This window comes from Haliotis rufescens, unplaced genomic scaffold, assembly GCF_023055435.1.
Source record: "Haliotis rufescens isolate VD_foot unplaced genomic scaffold, xgHalRufe1.0.p SCAF_2, whole genome shotgun sequence".
Lineage (NCBI taxonomy): Eukaryota > Metazoa > Mollusca > Gastropoda > Lepetellida > Haliotidae > Haliotis > Haliotis rufescens.
Genome location: NW_025963890.1, coordinates 64,551,253 through 64,572,111, shown reverse-complemented (window position 1 = coordinate 64,572,111; position 20,859 = coordinate 64,551,253). Strand labels below are relative to the sequence as shown.

Below are 20,859 nucleotides of genomic sequence, written 5' to 3'. Positions count from 1 at the left end.
TGCGGCACCTTACACAACTGGGCCACCCCTGCCCCCTGTTTGGCTAGTAGACTCAAATCACAGACTCTTATTAGCCGAGCTCATGAGACAAAACAGAATCTATCTAAATTCTGGCTTCCATACTAGTGGCTAATGTTGTAGACTGTGATATTTTGAGCAAGACCTCAAGCTGTTAAGAGTATGTTGACACGGTAACCAAACATCCAATCTCCATCCGTGAAGACCTTGGGTAGAATAGGTCTTCAGCAACCCATGCTTGCCATAAAAGGCGACTTATGCCTGTCATAAGAGTCGACTAATGGGATCAGGTGGTCAGACTCGCTGACTTGGTTGATGCATGTCATCGATCCCATCACATCACATCACTGGATTGTCTGGTCCAGACTCGATTATTTACAGACCACCGTCATATAGCTGGAATATTGCTGAGTGCGGCCTTAAACAACAAACCAATCAACCAACCAACCAATCCTATCTCCAATATACCAAACATTCAGTATCTATTCTGGAATCACAGCAAAGATATCATTACCATGATTACAATAACTTAAAATGAGTCAAATTGTTTCCCAATATGATCAACATACAGGGTACTTCTTAAGGCCTTTGAAAATTATACAAAATAACCCTAATACATAATTAGCCAGTAATGATCGCCTTATTGCTAAGATTGCATTGGACAATGGCACCAAGGAGACAACATCAAAGATACAATTTGTATGACGAGGATATTTGGTAAGCTGTGTGTGAGACAGAACGGAAATGTAGCTGTGTGGGATGGGGTGAAGGAAGGTGACCAGCACCCTCCCATATCCTGGTCAACTGTTATCCTGGAGCCAGGCCTACCCTGTGTGTGTGTGCGGCAGGAGTGGCATGTATCCATGGGTAGTCAAAACACACAGCCATATGCTTTCATATCACTAACATTGCTACAGTGAAAGGGAATATGCGTGTGAACAAGTGTGTTTACATTTGGAAAGACATTTTGAAAGGTTTGTTTCCTGATTTGGATGGGCAAAGTTTGGAACACAAACATCCTACTTAGCAAACATAACAGAAATGACAAAAATAATTCTTATATTCCAGAATCAAACTTAAACGAAAAGACAATATGGAATATATAGTAGATTAGATTAACATCTAGTCTTTGAAATGAACATATCGTACAGAAAAAAACAGTTGTTCAATTATCTTAATAAAAATATAATATAAAGGAACCCAGAAAATTTCTTCATTTTCTGCAGTAATCTAGACTTGCCAAACATTATAGACTTGCATGGGCTGTTTTTGATATATTTTTATCAGGGTCTGTAAGACAGACTAATAGTAAATATACAATTCTAGTTAAAAACACTCATTGTTCATGTCAAGAAAATATTACAAAAATTATATTAGCTTCCAATAGTATCCTTACAAACTCTATCTTCCTTCAAAACAATCCCACTCAACAATGACATTTCTTGTTGCAGAACAGGCAGAGAATTTGATGTTAATTTTTTAATCCAGACATTTCAAGAGAGTGTACAAGTAACCTACTGATGATCTAATCCTACTTAACATACAAACAATGTACATTATTTCATCCATAAGGAAACAGTCCACATAGCTCAGACACAGGGGTGAGTATGGAATGTGAAATCTTATCAGATGAATCTAATCTCTGACTTGCGTCACTAACAGCTTGAAAGTTGTTCATCTACCTAACAGAAAAATTATACGCTATACATTTCAGAACTTCTTTTTGCACAGTACTTACACTAAGTTCATACCTTATGACCTCAGTAAAATGCTGGGCCTCAAATAAGCACAGGGTCTCAATTAAACGCCAGCCCTCAGTTAAATGCCTGGTAGATTTAATGCACAGAATTCTCCCTATTATTATTTTTGCAAATAAACTATTTTTTTACCAGGAATAATATATTCTAATACAGTGATTCCTCGACATAACGCTCCTCGATGTACCTCTACTATGGATGCACCGCAGGGTAAACCTTGGCTCCCAAATATGCATGAAGAATTTCCCCTTAAAAGCATGTTAATGCAAACAAAGCAACATGTTACTTTACCATGTTATTTTAGTGCAGTTTTTAATATATATATATATATTTAAAATAGTACTAACTATAAGTGTAGAACTTTTTGGTATAGTGCTGGATACATTTAACATATGGAACTGTTTGATGAGACAGCGTTGAGGCTTCCCGCGGTATGGCTATTTCGATTGCGAAAACAACATGTTGACATTTATTAGTCAAACTACACCACATATGACTTTTAACAAGACAAAGTATCACAGTTATGATATGTGTATCCATTCTCTGTGAAGTTGAGTGTCAACTAAAGTTTGTTTCAAGGCCTCAATAGCGGTAATCTGACCCTATGGAACAGGCTAAATGGGAATTTTAGGGAATAAGGTGAAGTAAGCATGCCTTGATTTCAGCAAAATTAACGTTAACAATAATTACTAAATGAAAATGTCACTAAAATTAATAAAAGAGATTAGAAACATACGTCCAGATTTACAATGAACACTTGGTATTATGACTGTACTCATATTATAGATTGTGCAACAATATATTTACACACAGAATTGGAAATCGGACCCGTAACATTTTTATATGCCATTGCACTCTGCAAACATCTGTACCGTCTCGATGATTTCAACCAAATAAGTACATGAAAAATTGCATAATTGAAAAATATAAGTACATATATTTGAACACAAGTGTTTTAAGAAGTGAAATGTTCCAGTTTTCGTGTGATTATGATTCATGTACATTAGGGCAGGGTTGTAATTGTGGCATGTTCTAAATCATCAGGAATCTATTAGGAATACACTCTGGAACAGCTTGAGCTAACAAGTCAACCTGAATATTGTTATAGGGAGCCACACAGAGATACGGTTACTGCAACTAATAAACATGATAATCAAATCAGGCATCAATCATGCTGAATCATGACACCTTTCAGATATCCATGTATGAAGCTACCTACAACGTAGGAAACACTGCTGTAGTATTGTCATTACATACTGCAACATTTGTTCTACATATTAACCCATGAATTATTCTCATTTGATGTTTGCCACTTGAATAGTATCATAAATCCTCAAACAGACTCGGCATATTCCTACACTTGAGGTGAGGTGAGGGGAAACTGGGTTTAACGTCGCGTCCAAGATTGTTGCACTTATATAGCGACGTACCTACACTTGAACTGGCATGCAGTCTGTAGATAGTCATCTTTTGACACAGCAAAAGAATCAAGCAGTACTTCGTCAAACAACTTTGACTAGAACATATTACAACATTTTTATAATAAATAATGCAGTTTCAGATGTCGTCATATATCAAGCTGTAGATAAAACTTGAATATTGATACTGTATTGATGAACATCAACACTAAACTAATCATTCACTCCCACAGAAATATTCACATTTATTAACACATGATTAAGATTATCATGATCAGTCAGGGTGGCCTCTCTGGGATGTGGATTTTCAATTCCTACTGCAGGACCCGGTTTTTCGCGTGCGTGGGCAAAGTCACTGAAGCGCGTGTAAAAGGACTTTGAATGTCCTGTGTATTGGTGTCACTTCACCGTTAGCGCTTGGTTGATTCCCGGCCTTCATTACCACCAGGGGGCTCGTTTAGGTGTCTGCGGCCTGTGCGGTTAGCGGGTGAATGTGAATACATGGAAAGACGTGTGTGTACTTGAATGTTTGTGATTTAAAATTAACTTGTTGCACTATCAGGATTGTTTGAAAATTATTACGTGAACTTCACGAGTTTAGTGGTTTATCTATTCATTATAGCACACAATGAATGGTCTACGATTCAATACGACATTCAGTAGATGTTGAGAGTTCACACAAGTGTGTTGGTATTTCCTATATCAATTACCAGTATTTTCTTGAGTATAGTGCGCAACCCCCTCTAGCGGATTCAGTATTTTAGGGGGAAAAATCGAATGTCAAGTGCAGAAATAAATTACACTGTAGATCTACCCCTTCAGCGAATTCCGGTAAACGAACGGGTGATGAGAAACTTGGTCAGTACAAATTCAAAATTTGAGATAAAAAATCACCAGACAATTTTATTTACCGTTTAAATTGTATTTTTTGTTCTGCCAGGCATTGTTTTACATCCAGGGATTAAGATTACCTTGTGTATTTTCTCGTAAACTAAGCCGGACACAGCTATCAGCTGTACACACGTTTTCTTGGAATCTACCGGTGATACGGTCAAGACACACCGAATGATATATAACTTTACAGTATTTTAATGCAAGGATCGGCAAAAATTGTATCTGAAACTATTTTTTATCAGTAATAATATATCCCAATATCTTGTTAATTTAGTTGCAGCTTTTACTAAACATATTTTAAATAATAATAACCCTAAGCGAAGCAGCTGATCGCTATTGCCGGGTAATAATTTTTCACATGGAACCAGTCTGACCAGTCACCGTCAAGGCTCTCGCGCACGTGATCGCGAGAACTACGTGTTGACATAGAATCGTCAAACTATAACAAATATGACTTTTAACGAGTCAAAGTATGGCATTTATGATATATGTATCCATTCTCTGTCAATTAAAGTTCGTTTCAAGGCGTCAATAGCGGTTATCTGACCGTGGTCGCTGTTAATAAAAGGTGAGTTGCGCGATCTTCCGCTCGCTTCGCCGAAATTAATTTAAACAATATTTAAAGGAATTTTGAATAGAATTAATGAAATAAGTTACATACATAAGTCCAGATATAAAAAAACAACACTTTTTATAGCCAGACAGTGTAATTACATAATTAATTTGTGTATGGATTTGTTGACATGGTATTTCCGGTGTTACGTGCCCACGGCAATATCTTTCCATGGGGGGGAAAAATCATCAAAAGTCATTATTTCGTGTATATTGCGCACCCTCTTCTACACAGCTATGTTTTTGGACAAATATTGCGCACTATACTCAAGAAAATACGGTAGCAGCTGATTAGTTATTTCATCCACGTCATGGAACAGTTAAGGCATATCGTTTTGATCGTTTATTTGAGGATGTTAGAAATAAAAGTCAACGGAAGAAATCCGTACGCCTGTTGTCTTGTTTCTTTGCTTTATGAAATATTTAGTCCCACCAAATATATATGTTCATTCTGAAATCGTGTTCAGATGTCATGAACAGCTCCATTTATTAGTGAACACGAACAATAATAATTATGGGATACATCAGCATCACAAAGAGCACAACGTGTTTCAGGCGGGTGTTTGTTGCAAGTTCAATTGCGCGTGTTATGGCAACAATATGTTGAATAAGCTATAATTTACACCATAGCAATTGCAAGAATAATAACAATAAGTATAAATATAAATGGGGAAGAAAACATGATCTTATTCAATGACAAGACAGATGGTTTACGTACTTGTCCGTTGTCGACAGGTCGAAATTCGCTTTATGCAAATATTTTTACCCGGGCATAAATTCCATTGGCTAACTTGGACAGTATGTTTTTCTACACACAATGTTGCCTGTGATATTCTGTGCGCGCGCGTGTTTACATGTATGTTTCATCGTTTCTACCGTTATTTATTATAAACGAAATTAGGTTGTTTTAACGTTCGTGATCGAAAATCGGACAACTACACGATCGATAACGATTCAAACTCGTAATAAAAAAGGAAATAATCATATTGTTATGTTACAATGTTAGCGGAATACGTTTTCAAAAACTACTGATACGGACTGTATGTCTGACTTAAAATACTTTATAAGGCATAGTTGGGAATGCAAGTCGGCAATTTGAAACTAAAGTACTCATGGAAATGGAAAAAACCTGTTTTGCTGGATTTAATAATCGACACAAAGCATTACGTAGATGTAAATACGAAATAACAAAACAACTGGAAAAGTACTAGTCTTGATTTGCTAGTTTTATCTCAGTGCTCAATACAAAATGTACTTTACAGGAGGTAATTGTAGGCACTTTCAACATTCAAAAATAAAACTAAGTCCAAATTGACAAGGCAGAAACAGGCTATAGGCATTATGCAAATTAGCCTGGAAAAAAGTTATCAAAACAACAATAAAAATAACAGCTATGTTTATGTACATAATAATAATGACATGTAAGTTGTTGTTTGAGAAGGGAATATGTTACTTTTACGTTCTGATATTTTGACGATGATTCACTATCCCACAATGCCACTGACAAATCAATAACCACTGACAAATCACATGCACGTGGGTCTTCAAACACCTGGTTATGCTCAGTTTCACAACAGTCTACGTGTAAAAAGATATAAAAACCTTTGATACGCTGTATTTGTGCCAAAGCCCAATTAGTACTAATTGAGTTGTTTGAATATTTATATATTTTGTATATTAACTGCATTTATTTAAAATCTGAGATCGAAAAAAACAGGTTTCTTTTTCATTTCCGTGAGTACTTTAGTGCCGCAAATGCTTAGAAGGCTGCTTTCAATTCATAGTGGCTTGTGTCGACTTCCTGTTAGTAATTTGATTGGTCGGTCAAACTTCGCGGAAGGTCGTTCTGACGTGACCTGTAAAGTACACAGCGGTTGCGAGATTTTGTATATGAGTTTAATAAGATTGAGGTAATCGAGGCATGTGATTAATCCTGTTTTGTTTATTGAAAGCAGTAGTTGTTTATTGTTAAGCAAGTTTATCTCTGCAGCCGTTGAAATATGCAGCTACTCGCCGACTCGTCTCGCATCAAAACACGTGTCTGTGTACTCGCGGGCAGATGACCACGGAGTACGTTGATCACCGTGTCGGATTAACGAGACTATTTAATAAGTGATTTCAGTGGTTCGTTGCAAATTCGGTGTGTCGATGTCGGGAGTGCGAGGCTGTCGGATTAAGGGGTCTAAATAGCGATGAAGTATATTGTAGATGTATATTGCTGCACGGTCGATTGTCAAACCATTAAAATTATTCCATGGTTCACACTGCCATACATCTAATTCAAGGAATTCGAGACACGCACGTCTGTTAAAAGTACCTTAATGCATATCCAAGATACTAACCCTTACTTGTTGACAAAGAAACTCGTAAGGTGTGTCATTGTCAAGTACAGCCTGACGCGTTATTGTTGTGACTTAATTTGACGCATTCATAATTACTGGATGAACGTTTAGGAGTATTTCAGACCTTTATTGATATCTCCCTGTATTTGTACATGTTTATGTACATAAAACATTAAATCAACTGAAACATGTATTATGTATTATATTAAAATAGCATAATATTTTTAGATCATAATTTGTTTTAAAATATTTTAGCCCGTTATCAATTCCATATGTTATTGGGCAATTATTGGTATATTATTAATGTTAAATGTGTTCATATACAATCATATAGCAAATATTTCGATATTGACATCAATACATTAATTTTCGCTTCGCTTCTATTCTCTTGCATTTTCACAATTCTTCGCCAGTGGCTGGAAGTATGAACGATCGAGCGAATTCCGATTCAAATAATCTTTGTATTCTCGCAAAACGCCGCGCCTGTGATGTCCATACATAGTACTTTGGCTAATTCGTGGTGTCATCAACTATCATACCACGGGAAAGAAATCGAAGATGCGACGATATATTTTAACGTGGAGGGGTAAGTTCATTTTGGGAGAAGTCACGTGCTGTATTGCGTCATCCCAGTTGACTGCGGGGTGATCACTGGCTCCCATAAATTTCATGCTGCTTCCCATTTGATTACGCGTATTTGGTGATAGTACAGGGATTACCTAATACAATTAATGTCCAAAAAACAATGAACACCTGTTATTTATATTTGTTTAAAACACACGACGTAGGTTTTCCGTATCTGGACCCAATTATGATCCGACTTCCATCTTCATCAATTTAACACATCAATCTGTGCTGTGACTAGTTTTAAACATCAAGCGTGTCGCGTGTGTAAGAGTTAAAACTAATCTGAAACAACATTAAAAGTGAGAAGAAGTTAGTGCTGAAATCATACTGGGTATATAAAAGTCCAGTTCCCAGTTTTTTCTGTACCATTTCATCATGGCATCAGTGAACAGCAGACGACAAGCATTGCGGAGAAGTTAGCGTTGATCAAGAGAGAAAGAGATTCACAGGCTAAAGACAGAAGACATCAGAAGACAGAGACATGAAGCAGGAAAAGACGGCGTACGTGAGTGAGTGAGTTTGGTTTTACGCCGCTTTTAGCAATGTTCCAGCAATATCACGGCGGGGGACACCAGAAATGGGCTTCACACATTGTACCCATGTCGGAAGCAGGAAAAGACGGCGTACGTGAGTGAGTGAGTTTGGTTTTACGCCGCTTTTAGCAATGTTCCAGCAATATCACGGCGGGGGACACCAGAAATGGGCTTCACACATTGTACCCATGTCGGGATTCGAATCCGGGTCTTCGGCGTGACGATCGAACGCTTTAACCACTAGGCTACCCGACCGCCCCAAGACGGCGTACGACCAGACACTGGACAATGCACTGTTTGCGTGGTTTACGCTATCCCGACATGACGGGACACCCATCTCTGGCGAAGTAATGAAATTTCAAGCCCAAAAGATTATTTCATTCATGTATATTACCATATTTGCATTCAAATGGGCCCAACAGTCAAAGTAGTTAACAATAACGGAACATCAAAACTTCTACAAAAGATCGATCTTACTCGAACAAAAAGAAATCATACATTGTATTTATTCTAACAAACACCGGCAATTCTTCTGTCGAAACCATGCATGCGCATTTACGTACATACGTCATCAAGTGTGCATATACAGTACATGTATTGGACTCCTCTTTAGTTCAACTATCACCCGACCTACATTCCATAATTGGAATAACACTGGGGTCGTCCATTGGCCCTGAGACCCGCGTTATCGGGGGGGGGGGGGGGGGGGGGGTGTTGGACTGTATAACTGCTAATCACAGTGGATAATTAAATATACAGAGTTTCCTGTGTATGGCAGATGTGTATGCCGATTGAGGAATTTGCATTATTTCTAGAAGTACTGTATGCATATGAAATATATATTAGAAAATCACCGTGGGCATGTGGACTGTAAATATCAAATGCCCCACAGCATATTAACAACATCAAATAACAATCTTATGTTATCCCATACGCATGTAAGCATTATGAAATCGACGCTAAAACAAGGAAATAATTCTGTTTCACCCAAGGTGATGTGTTTAAGAACATTGGTTTTGTATGAAATAAGACACCCCGCAACATGTAATAATAGGTTAATCATATTTTATTCATCTGAGATTAATAAACAGGCCAAACTGGCTTATGTAAATAACGCTCCCTCCAACACAACATATATTAAATACCGCATTCAGCAATATTCCAGCTATATGACGGCGGTCTGTAATTAATCTAGTCTGGACCAGACAGTCCTGTGATTGACATATTGAGCATCGATCCACGCAATTGGGATTGATGACATGCATCAACCAAGTCAGGGTCGCTGACTTTGTTGATGCATGTCATCGTTTGTTTGTTTGTTGTTTATCGCCGCACCCAGCAATATTCTAGCTATATGACGGCGGTCTGTAAAATAATCGAGTCTGGACCAGACAACCCAGTGATTAATATCATGAGCATCGATCCACGCAATTGGGATCGATGACATGCATCAACCAAGTCAGCGAGCCTGGACACCCGATCCCGTTGGTCGCCTTTTACAAGCATGGTCACCTTTTACGGCAAGCATGGGCTGCTGGCATGTCATCGTATCTCAATTGCTTGAATCCACATGCACATCAATTCCAACACATTTCTCCTGTTTTTTTTATATCTTTTTTCGCCACGGAAGTAATCAAGGTAATCGCCGTTTCACTTCGACTTACCCGATTTCATAATGTTTTATGCAGTAACTAAACTGAGCAAAAACTCCGTGAAATTATTTTTACCACAAGTTCGTTAAATTGTCGCTGTCTCGGCGCCTTATAAAAGAGGCCCGCAAGCGCTTAGCACCACTGGTAATGCAAATATGATTCGCCAGGCATATGTCTTTTACCCTTTTCAACTGGTGTTCCCTTAAAGAACCACCAGTTGAAAGGGTAATAGACATATGCGCAACACGTTGGTATTTAATACTTGCTAATCGTATATTTAAGCTTCATTTATCCAATGAGGACAGTCGGGATTTTATTATCGATTTCAATTGTGTGGCGGCAGATTCATATATAATATAACCCCAGATCCATATTGGTAATGCTTTACGCATGGTAATCAACCGCGTTATCGTGGTTCTAAATATTTGAATCTGCTGTCACAATTATTTTGATTGCTATTAAAATTCCACATGCCCCCAAATCCCAACACATTTTTCCTGCTTTTGATCTTTTTTCACCACCGCGTTACGCATGGAGATTGGCGAAAATAGTCGAAAACAACCGTGTTCATTTGTGTACATGGTGTAAGCATTTGCATAATGCACTGGCGATACGGAACATTGAGGTGAACATCGCCATCACACACACATATATGCTGTCACAATTAAAATCGCTAATACAATACCACATGTCCCCCCATTTCCAACATATTTCTCCTGCTTTTTATCTTTTCTGAAAAAGCCATTTATTCTTGTAATCGCCGTTTTTGACGACTGTTGTTGTCTATTCATATGTATAATAAAACCACACATACATATTTGTCAGGCGATACCCTTGGAAACCATCATGATTATCATGGTTTAAAATATTGAAATCTGCTGTCACAATTCCAACACATTTCTCCTGCGTTTTAAATATTTTTCGCCACCGCGTTACGCATGGAAGGTGGCGAAAATAGTTAAAACAACTGCGTTATAGCGTTCCGTAAGCATTTGCGATTCTAATGTTATCAAATTCGTAGATTCAAGGAAATGCCATAAATCCCTGTATAACCATGATAACAACTTCTGATAAGTTTATTATTACATAAACAGAACCACCTGCCCGACATGCTCATTACAGAACATTTCAATACATACACAGCACACAGATCACTTTTACGTTGTCCCCTGACCTCATTGTAGACATGATAGAGCTACTGGTTACCGACCAGTTATCGCCAGTTTTTTTTTCATTTCTGTCACTCCGTGATTTCAGTTCGTGAAAAATGATTTAGTTGATCTCTGTTATAACGTGTATAACTTTCCCGTCGTCTTGACAGCACGTGCCACGTGATCACGCATATACGCTTCAGTTATACAAATGACATTACAAATTTGTCGTCTGCAAACCAATATTCCCCACATTCGATCTCTACATGCTATCATATGTACTATGGATTTCGATATATACACATGCTACGTACAGCTCAAATAGGTTTCAGAATTGTATTTTGAGAAAGAAATGACTGACCGATAGAAAGCAATGCCAGAACGGAAGTGCGTCATTGTGTTTCCTTTTTTATTTTCGAGTGAATAAGTCGCGATGGCCCACATGTCTTTGATAAAGCTGTATTCGGGCTTGGCGATTATTGTGGGGTTTTTTTTAAAAATATTTCCTCACAAGTGTTTTGTCATCTTTCTCTCTTCCAATGAAAACGAGCAAAATTAAAATGATATCCCGTGCGACAACGGGGAGTTGGCGATAATTTATAGCCAGTAGCAATACAGTCTAAATAGTTTTGGTAAATAATTTGTTTACGAAATGTTGTGTCACATGATATGCAAATTAGGTGTAATGCCACGTCACCACTGCGCCGGAAATTAGCTTTTTGTCCGTCATCCTTTTGCCGGATCATGGTTGGTCAGATTACAACAATGGGTACCGTTTTTCAGATGGAAATCGCGCGGGTGTTAAAAATATTGAACTTCGTGGACATATCGTGCTTGGTAACCACATGTGACAAAGATTTCTCATGTATATATTCTGGCATTAAACAACGTGTCCGTGCCGATAACTCAAGGTGACAAATGCCGACTGACATGACTAACATCCCACGAACGTCTTTCGCATGCTCGAATTATTCCGTACCGTATCGCCACATAATGAAGTAGCGGAAGGGAACATTGAGGTGAGTATCGCCATCACACACACATATATATGCTTTCACCAGTTCACAATTAAAATCGCTAATAAAATACCACATGTTCCCCCAATTTCCAACATATTTCTCCTGCTTTCGATCTTTTCTGAAAATGTATTTTCTTGGGGAATGTAATTTTCGATTCAATTGTGTGGCGGCAGATTTATATATAATAAAATCCCACATACATGTTTGTCAGGCGATATCCACGGAAACCAACCGCGTTATCTTGTTTTAATATATTGAAATTTGCTGTCTCAATTCCAACACATTTCTCCTTTTTTTTCGCCACTGCGTTACAGTGTTCCGTAAGCATTTGCGATTCTCATGTTATCAAAATTGTCATACATAATTCATCGATTCAAGAAAATGCCATAATTCCCTGTATAAACAACTAAAAATTCTCGTACAAAATTCGTGGGTTCGAGGAAATGCTGGCTTTGATTTTTTAATGAGGTGCCATAAATCACTGTAAAAACAACTTGGTGACACTGACAAGTTTATTACATAAACAGAACACCTGCCCGACATTCTCATTACATAACATTTCCTGTGTTATACAGCAAAGATCACGATTGTATTTGTAGGAATTACCATAATTAATTCACATGGTGTAACTTGCGTTGACAATACGATGAGACCTGACATTAGGCACATGTAGTCAGCTGATCCGGTCGAAGAACTCTCAAGTGGTCTGCACATCCGGTTAAGGAGCTCTCAAAATGTGACGAAAAGTCTTTTCTTGGATACCTAAGACAGTCAAAGCTCTTGAGAATTTCCTTATTCTCTCTCCAATGTCTTTTTGGTTGAAGGCAACATTGTATTACGCTTAATAATGACGATGTACTTATAGGTGTATATTTTATTGGCGCTTCTTCTTCTTGGCAGCTGATGGTAAATAAGCCGCACTCGGTTATCTCCCTTGAACGCACGCGAACGGCTTGCCCACCAATTCCAACACATTTCTCCTGCTTTTGATATTTTTTCGCCACCGCGTTACGCATGGAAGTTGGGGAAAAACATCGCGTTACGGTGCGTTATAGTATTCCTTGTGCATTTGTGATTCTAATGATATAAGTTTTATTACAAAATTCATCACATGAAGTTTGCAGTTGCCAATTGAAATTACCCTACTGTTTTGCATCATTTTTTTTAACATTTTCCCTTTCTAAGTCAAGATTACTGTTAATTTTTTTTTCAAAAGTACACTAATACAAACATTATGAATGTATGTTACTATTTGTGTCTTTCTTCATGCAAATTAATACTCTTTTGATACGAAAAAGGGGGAAAAAATGTAAAAACAGGCCAAACTGAATTTCTACACAGAGTTATGGGAATTGAATTGCCGCGCGGGGAAGAGGCCACCCTAACTGATGATTAGGATGGACAAATACAAGGCAGAAAATTCCTATTTTAACATTTAATGGATCAGCTGAGTACATATTTTGCATCAAATTGATAAAAAGCAGATCTACATTGGTAATTTGTAATGATACACATACAGAATGGTTGAAATAAATGGATATATACTTTATATGTTTGAGTCAAAAGTGTGAGTGAGTATGGTTTTACGCGGCTTTTAGCAATATTCCAGCAATATCACGGCCGGGACACAGAAATGGGATCACACATTGTACCCATGTGGGGAATAGAACCTGGCTCTTCAGCGTGACAACTGAAAGCTTTAACCACTAGGGTACCCCACTGCCCCAATGACCAACTCGCAAGCTGAATAGCGACTCGTGCCCCTATCATGGCCATTTTTGCAACTGGGCGCAAACGGGCATACCTAAAACAATTGTCAACTCATTGCGTAATGGTTCACATATATTTCCTCATATATTATATATATTTCAGATGCAGTTTAAAGCATATTGGGACGTGCAGAATTATACAGTATGATTGAACACATTTAACTGTGTCTTGGGTATATTTTTTTAGATGCAAGACATGTAAAATCAAAAATTATTTCTGAGGGATTCTTTGACGAAAAACTTGAAATCATACACGCATTCTGATTGGTTTGTTGTATTTTCGCACATTACATTCATCGATAGGGGGACGAGTCTTCTTGCAGGATACGGAAAAAGGTGAGTGGGGACGAATGCCAACCGCTCCTAAATCAGACACCTCTTGGTGCAGCAGAATTTGTTTTTCTGCTTCAGTGTCAGTGGTGAACAGATGACGTGGATACACATAACTTAAAACTAATACTCACCACAATAAGCATGACAAGTTCAGTGATATTGTTTCCGTCTCAGATGTCTCTTTCAGGCATGCCATCAAAGCTCTTGCCCTTCCCAACCGCCTGTGAAAAAAATTATTTCAATACTTACAAACATGACAAAGTGCTATTAACACATCAAGGACTAGCTTTGTCTCATATCCCATGATCCATATTATTAGTTTCCTTTATACACATGTATTAAAGATTCCTTTTCAATGGTTTGTATTGCAAAAATCTATGTCTCCTATGGCCAGCTGATAGCAGAATGTCGGCCAAAAGCCACACCACTAGTTTCATATCTTCAGTATTATTAGAGCCACAGTGGACAATATGGTAGGGCCTCATAAATCATACACACTTCAGACAAAACTCAATAGTGAGTGTGTGAGTGAGTGGGTGCACGAGGGAGTGCATGAATGAGTGAGTGAGTGAGTGAGTTGGGCTGAATGCTACAATGTGTCAGCATAATGTGGGAGGAAAGCCCAAAATGATGCAAGTCACAGACATTAACCACTCTGGTGAAACCCACAAGCACAGGTATGGTGCTGACAAACCTAGAAACATAATTGGGGTGAACCGGGATTCAATCCCACATTCATACGTTTCTCGTGTGCCCAAGGGACACAACTCTGCACAGCAAATTGTGACGCCTGAGACAACTGGGTTACCCATGTACCCCCTTTTTGTAATGAGGCTAAAGAGATTAACCAAGTAGAATGTTCTATTAGAACGTGTTTGGAACTAAGTTCCTATTAATTTCTACCAATAAGCAATATCCTTACCAATGGTTTTGTTGGATTTTTCCCAATCATTCTAACATAAGCATGGTCATCTGTAAAAGGCCATGATTTAAAACAGATTTAGAATCAACACAGAAATAATAGAAAGCAAATAGCATGCATAGACAATTTGATCTACTACTATTTAATAGAAATTAATTTAGAATGGCTACATTTATGCACTGACCCACATCCTATCTATACACATCCTATCACAAACACAATCCCAACTTGAAGACTCCAATATAATATTTGGGATCAAACTATCACCACCATCTCAGCATTATAGGGCTGCAACTAATTCACTCTGAGGCGAATACGATTCGTATCATGAATATAGGGTAACAAATACAAATATTATTTCACGAATACAATAAAAAGTCGGCAGTTGATGTAGTATTTGTTATATTCAGTAAAACAATAACAACATAAATTATTTGACATGGTTTGTTAATCATTAATATTCATAACATTTATATACTTCACTTATCCAGGTACTAGTATCTGCTCAAATGCGACAATGACCAGTGACCATAATACTGTCAAAGTAAATATTATAAGAGTGTTGTAATTGAAGAAATCTATGAGTATAATGTGTTCTTATGGATATTTTTAGGTACAGGGTATGTAAATGTAAATGCACATGACTGCATATTCATAAATATGCGATTCTAGTGGCCACGAATAACGAATTCAATTCATGGATGGATACGGTTCGATTCACAGAATACGTGAGTGAATCATAGCAGCCCTACTCAGCAACACTGATGTAATTCCACGCGTGAAGGCTGGTTATTCGACTGGCCATGCCAACATGACAATATACACTGAACAAAAAATAAATGGAGACAATCGAAAACTAACTCACATTTGCCTGACCTTAAGTAAAGTTGACAACCTCCCATGCAACAGCTGCTTCAATATGAAGATTTAATATGAAATGCATAGACGCTTTCTTTGTTAATCTACGAGATCGAACATGATCTGCTGGTATGTTCTTGTTACCATGTCAACTGTAAATAATATGAAACAGTTGACCATGTTGACTAGTGTTGTTTTCCTCCTGTATTTTATGACGAATGGTCAAAAATTTATTAAAGTTAAATTATCATTATTTAGCATTGTTCAGATATGCAAACTTATCATTTTAATTTTGAATCAACAAGATAATCTGTTAAGTTGATAACAATATTAACATAAAACCAAACACATATCAACAATCAATAGTGTGCCAAAAAGCTGCAGACAATGCATGGTCGAATGTTGAGTAGGTCAATACACCAAACATTTGGTTACCTTAATCATGTTGATAAAAATGACAAACCTCAACATACTTGGTTATGTTTGTACTGAAAATGGTCTTAACGTTATATGAAACCCTTTATTGTCCCTCGACCCGGAGACTGTTGAAGGCCGTATATTCAGGACTTGACTGAAGTGACTCAGCAGTTCCTGGTCTGTGACCTAGGTCACTGACGGGGCTCCACATGGGGAAGGGTTGGCATCTACAGAATCAATGTTACAAGATAAGGATGGAGGCCTTGTCAAATCCACATGTTAATGTCATGAATACTGCATGTCCTTAATATACTATTGCTGAAAACAGCAAGGACCTTAGGCATGCATTGTTCTCACCTTAATAATCAAAATATTGAGCATGTAATCTGAGATAACATGTTTTTAAAGACTTGTTTATGCACCTATGGGACGACTTAAATAAATTTATGGGACCAGGGTGCAACCTGGTTTTGTCTGGTGCAACTAGGTCTTCATGTCAACATGCACCTAGTCAAATCAAGATCCTTAAATCAAGTCTGCTGGTAACGACATTCAAAAGGACTGTCATTTCACCCTGTCAAAAATAACAGCAACTGACTTTTAAATCAAAATTAACACAAGTCAGCTAGTCTGAGACAAGTAAAATTCTGTAAGGACTAGTGACATTTCCGTGTGAACTACCACTTCTATAGATGGCAACTCTGTAGCACATCAATTTTTCTGAAAATCAACATTAATTTCTAACCTAATTTCTAATGTTTTAAGTATGAAACAGTCAATGGGGCATGTACAGTAAAAGTAAGAGTTTATGAAACAAAAACAGACTGAATTGTGTTTTGTACCTCTTCTAATTTAATATTTAGAATATTTTGACAGAAACTGACAAAAGTGATTTTGCCTCACTTTTTTAACCAATGGCCCACACTGTTCACGAGGGTAAAGCATGTAAAGAAAAATATGTTGCCTAAGCTATACCTCTAAAGTTGAAGACACAAAAAACATAATCACTGATAATAGCTAGGAATAGAACTCAGAACTGCCTACAAGTTGCAAACAAGATTTGTATGACTGCAGCTGGTCCATATTAACATATTATTCTACCACCCTGTCCTTATATAAAAAAGCAGAGTCATTCTGAAGTCTCTTCCTAGTGACCCTCATTTCTTATGCTACATGAAGTATTCAATAAATATAGAGGACCGTAGGGTAACACTCTTGTCATCGAGGACACCACTTTCCTCGATACAATATGGACACCAACTCTCCTGCCACCATAGGAAGTAAACTGTTCGTCTATGTTGGTTATCACACTTGAGGAATCAGCTGGATTAGGTTGGACTGTATCTTACATACAGGCTAGCACCTTGTCATTCAGACTGTGAGATAAATTACCCTGCGAATCTACCTTGGTCACAAATAAATATTTTCTTCTCTATATTAAAGGCTTGGCTGACATTAAGTGGAAAGGGTGTGTCGAAATAAGCTGGGAAATAAGTATGTCGCTTAGTAACTAGTCACTTGTCTACAACCAGGGTTACATACATGATGTAACAATGTTCCACTCTACTTGAACTTGACCGTGGATCTACAGAAACAAAACTGTTTAAGCTTGCTGCACATAAAAGTATTAATTTAAAGCCTAACAGGTGCAACTAAAGTGTGCTGAACAGGCAACAATTCCTATTAAAGTATTTGCTAAATTTGTTTCTTTAACATTTAACTCAGCAACATCCTGAATTATGACGACGTTCTGTAAATATATTAAGTATGGACCAGACAATCCAGTGATTGACATAATGAGCATCAATCTACACAATTGGGTATCAATGAGATGCATCAACCAAGTCATTGAGACTGACCGCCCAATCCTGTTAGTCACCTCTTACGGTAAGCATGAGGGGCTGAAGATCTAGTTTCTAAGTACAAATGTGTTCCTAACTTGAAGTCTTTCAATACAGGTCAACTGGGAGAAGCAGTGGGTTCGGTTGCGTTTGGGCGTTGTGTCATGAGGTAGGATACATGAAGGTAATAGATGAACACTGATTACATTGGATGCCAAGTATCTCTACAGATGGAGTGCAATATACAATGTTTATGAAAAGATCTAACGAATTAGCATGATTAGCCTTTCTCTTGTTTATCATTGAAGCTTATATATATTCATATGAATCATTGTACCCATTATGATAATTAATAACACTACAGATGGTGTGCCATATACATCATATCTACCAGTAATCGGTGTTTATCATATAAGGTTTGTACATATTCCACTGAATCACAACCACATATCTTCTTTGCATATAAATCATATTGGCTTTATCTCGATACATAACAATCAACTACTTGAACATGTTGAAAGTTGACATATTAACTAAGCAACTCTGCATTGTGCCTGTTGAGCCACTCCAGTTTCAGATCTGCAATTGTTTCCCTTCATGACAAATTAATTTTTTTTGTCCCTACTTAACTTCTTGATAGCCTAAACATGCAAATTGTGATCCACAGAGCCTTAAAAAGTCTTGAGATCTTTTTTATGAGCTGATCAACACTCTAGTGTCACTTGATACAGGGCCTGTAAAAAACACATACACCACCTGCAGTTTCAGTCTGCACCCACTCATACTCATAAAATGCCATTGGCCCCTGGCAATAGAACTTTTAAAATGGGTAACTGAACTCTAATATTGCTAATCTCAACACAACACAATTTAAATTGTGTAATAAAGTCTTTCAGTTTTAAAAGAGTTTCATTTCCAAGATTTTGCTTTCAGAAAAGAATTCATTAACCAAACAATAACTTCCAAAAAGATTTCATATTTCATAACATGATCAGAATAAAGTATACAATGGTATATGCATATTATAATATGAGCTGGTTTGACTTACATACTAAGCCATACATGCTAGATAAGAACATTGTGCCATGTCAGATGTCCCAGGGCAAGTATATTTGCCAATAGGCTTGAGTGAGTGAGTGGACAAGTATGGTTTCACACCATATTTATCAATATTCAAGACATTATATGTTGAACAAAAAAGAATTGAACAAGGTCTTCAGCACGACAAATAAACACTTCAACAAGTGTTATTGACCCCAGTTAGCATGCTTAGAGCATGTAGAGTAAGCCGTAAGTGCTGACCTTCCTTGTGCATACTGAGTGCAAATTGTCAAGGATTGTTATCACTTCAAGTTTTAAGCACATAACAACTGTGATAACTGTGGGGCAGCCTAGTGGTTAAAGCGTTTGCCCGTCACGCCGAAGACCCTGGTTCGATTCCCCACATGGGTACAATGTGTGAAACCCATTTCTGGTATCCCCTGCCGTGATATTGCTGGAATATTGCTAAAAGCGGCATAAAACCATTCTCACTCACTCACTCATTCACTCACTAATAACAACTGTACAGATAACAATACTGATGGTGAGTCTGGGGAATGGATTTTGGATCCTAATAATCCGGTTGATAGGTCGAAAAAATAACAATAAAAAAACCTTCAAACATTATCATGATTATTTGCAGTTTGACATAATTTGTTCTGTTTAGAAGTTTTTAAGATAAATATTCCACAGGTTTTAATTCTTGTATACCTTAAACAATATATTTATACTGATTTATACTGCTGATAGCAAAAGTAAATGAGTTTGTCTTAAACATTTCACTTATTTCTGGTCAGTGGGATAAAAAAAACTACTGATTTTCATATATATTTTTTTTCTCAAATTACATTGAATTCGAGTCTCACAGAGAAAATGGCTAAACAAATGGATTCTAATCACTTGGGAAACTAGCGCTAAATATTTGTGTTACCGCCAGTGGTAAAGCATTGGCTAATGAGATTAACTCATTAGCATAGCTTAACTTTAAGCTGGCGACATGATTTCGATCCTCCATACGGTACTAACTGAAATCCTTGCAAAATATATGTAGGTTTACTAGTAAGGTAGAAGTTGTAATCATTGTTACTGTAATTCATGATTTAAGTTAAAGAAACCACTTGTTATCTAAATATAGTTACACGTAAAATAAAAAATGTTTTCTGAACTCAATACTTCGACAGTAATCCATTTTGATATCATTCAACCGGAACGAAGTTATACAATGATGCTGTTAACTGTTACAGTCCTCAGTACAAGTGCTGATTACACTGAAGTGAAGAGGCAATATTTGTCATCTGGAAGCCTGCTTACGAGAGAGCACCTGTCAATCTGAATAATTTGTACAGTGGTATTACAGTCGCGTATATCATCCATTCCTGTAACGTACATGTTATCTGCCATCTATGCTGTTGTGTTAACACTTTTTCCTTTACAAATATGTTCAATCCAACTAATTTAACCAGAAAACTACTTACCGAGCGCTTCTGTCACTACTGTAAGCGGATGTAAGATACAGGCGCATGCGCTATTCGAACGGAAGTTATTGGGGGCATGAATTGTAATACTTACCTGAGAAATTGTTTCATCACGCTAAAACCGTTACTTTTAACCGTTCAATCTAGAAAGATTGATGTATCCAACAAATGAAAACTAAA

General features: G+C 37.4%; 1 protein-coding gene across 3 annotated transcripts in view; it reads right to left on the bottom strand.

The window, feature by feature from the left end:
• Positions 1–20,734, bottom strand: part of LOC124116720 (kelch-like ECH-associated protein 1) — a 63,851-nt gene extending 43,117 nt beyond the window's left edge. For 2 of the 3 annotated variants that reach the window (XM_046478165.2, XM_046478170.2), the window contains exons 1-2: positions 20,680–20,734; positions 14,257–14,346 (exon numbers count right to left, since the gene is read on the bottom strand). The gene's annotated coding sequence lies outside the window, so the exon portion shown is untranslated. Of the gene's footprint in view, positions 1–14,256; positions 14,347–15,047; positions 15,067–20,679 lie in introns of those variants that run through there. The other variant, XM_046478167.2, reaches the window with a different exon arrangement.
• Between the last annotated feature and the right edge of the window lie 125 nt (positions 20,735–20,859).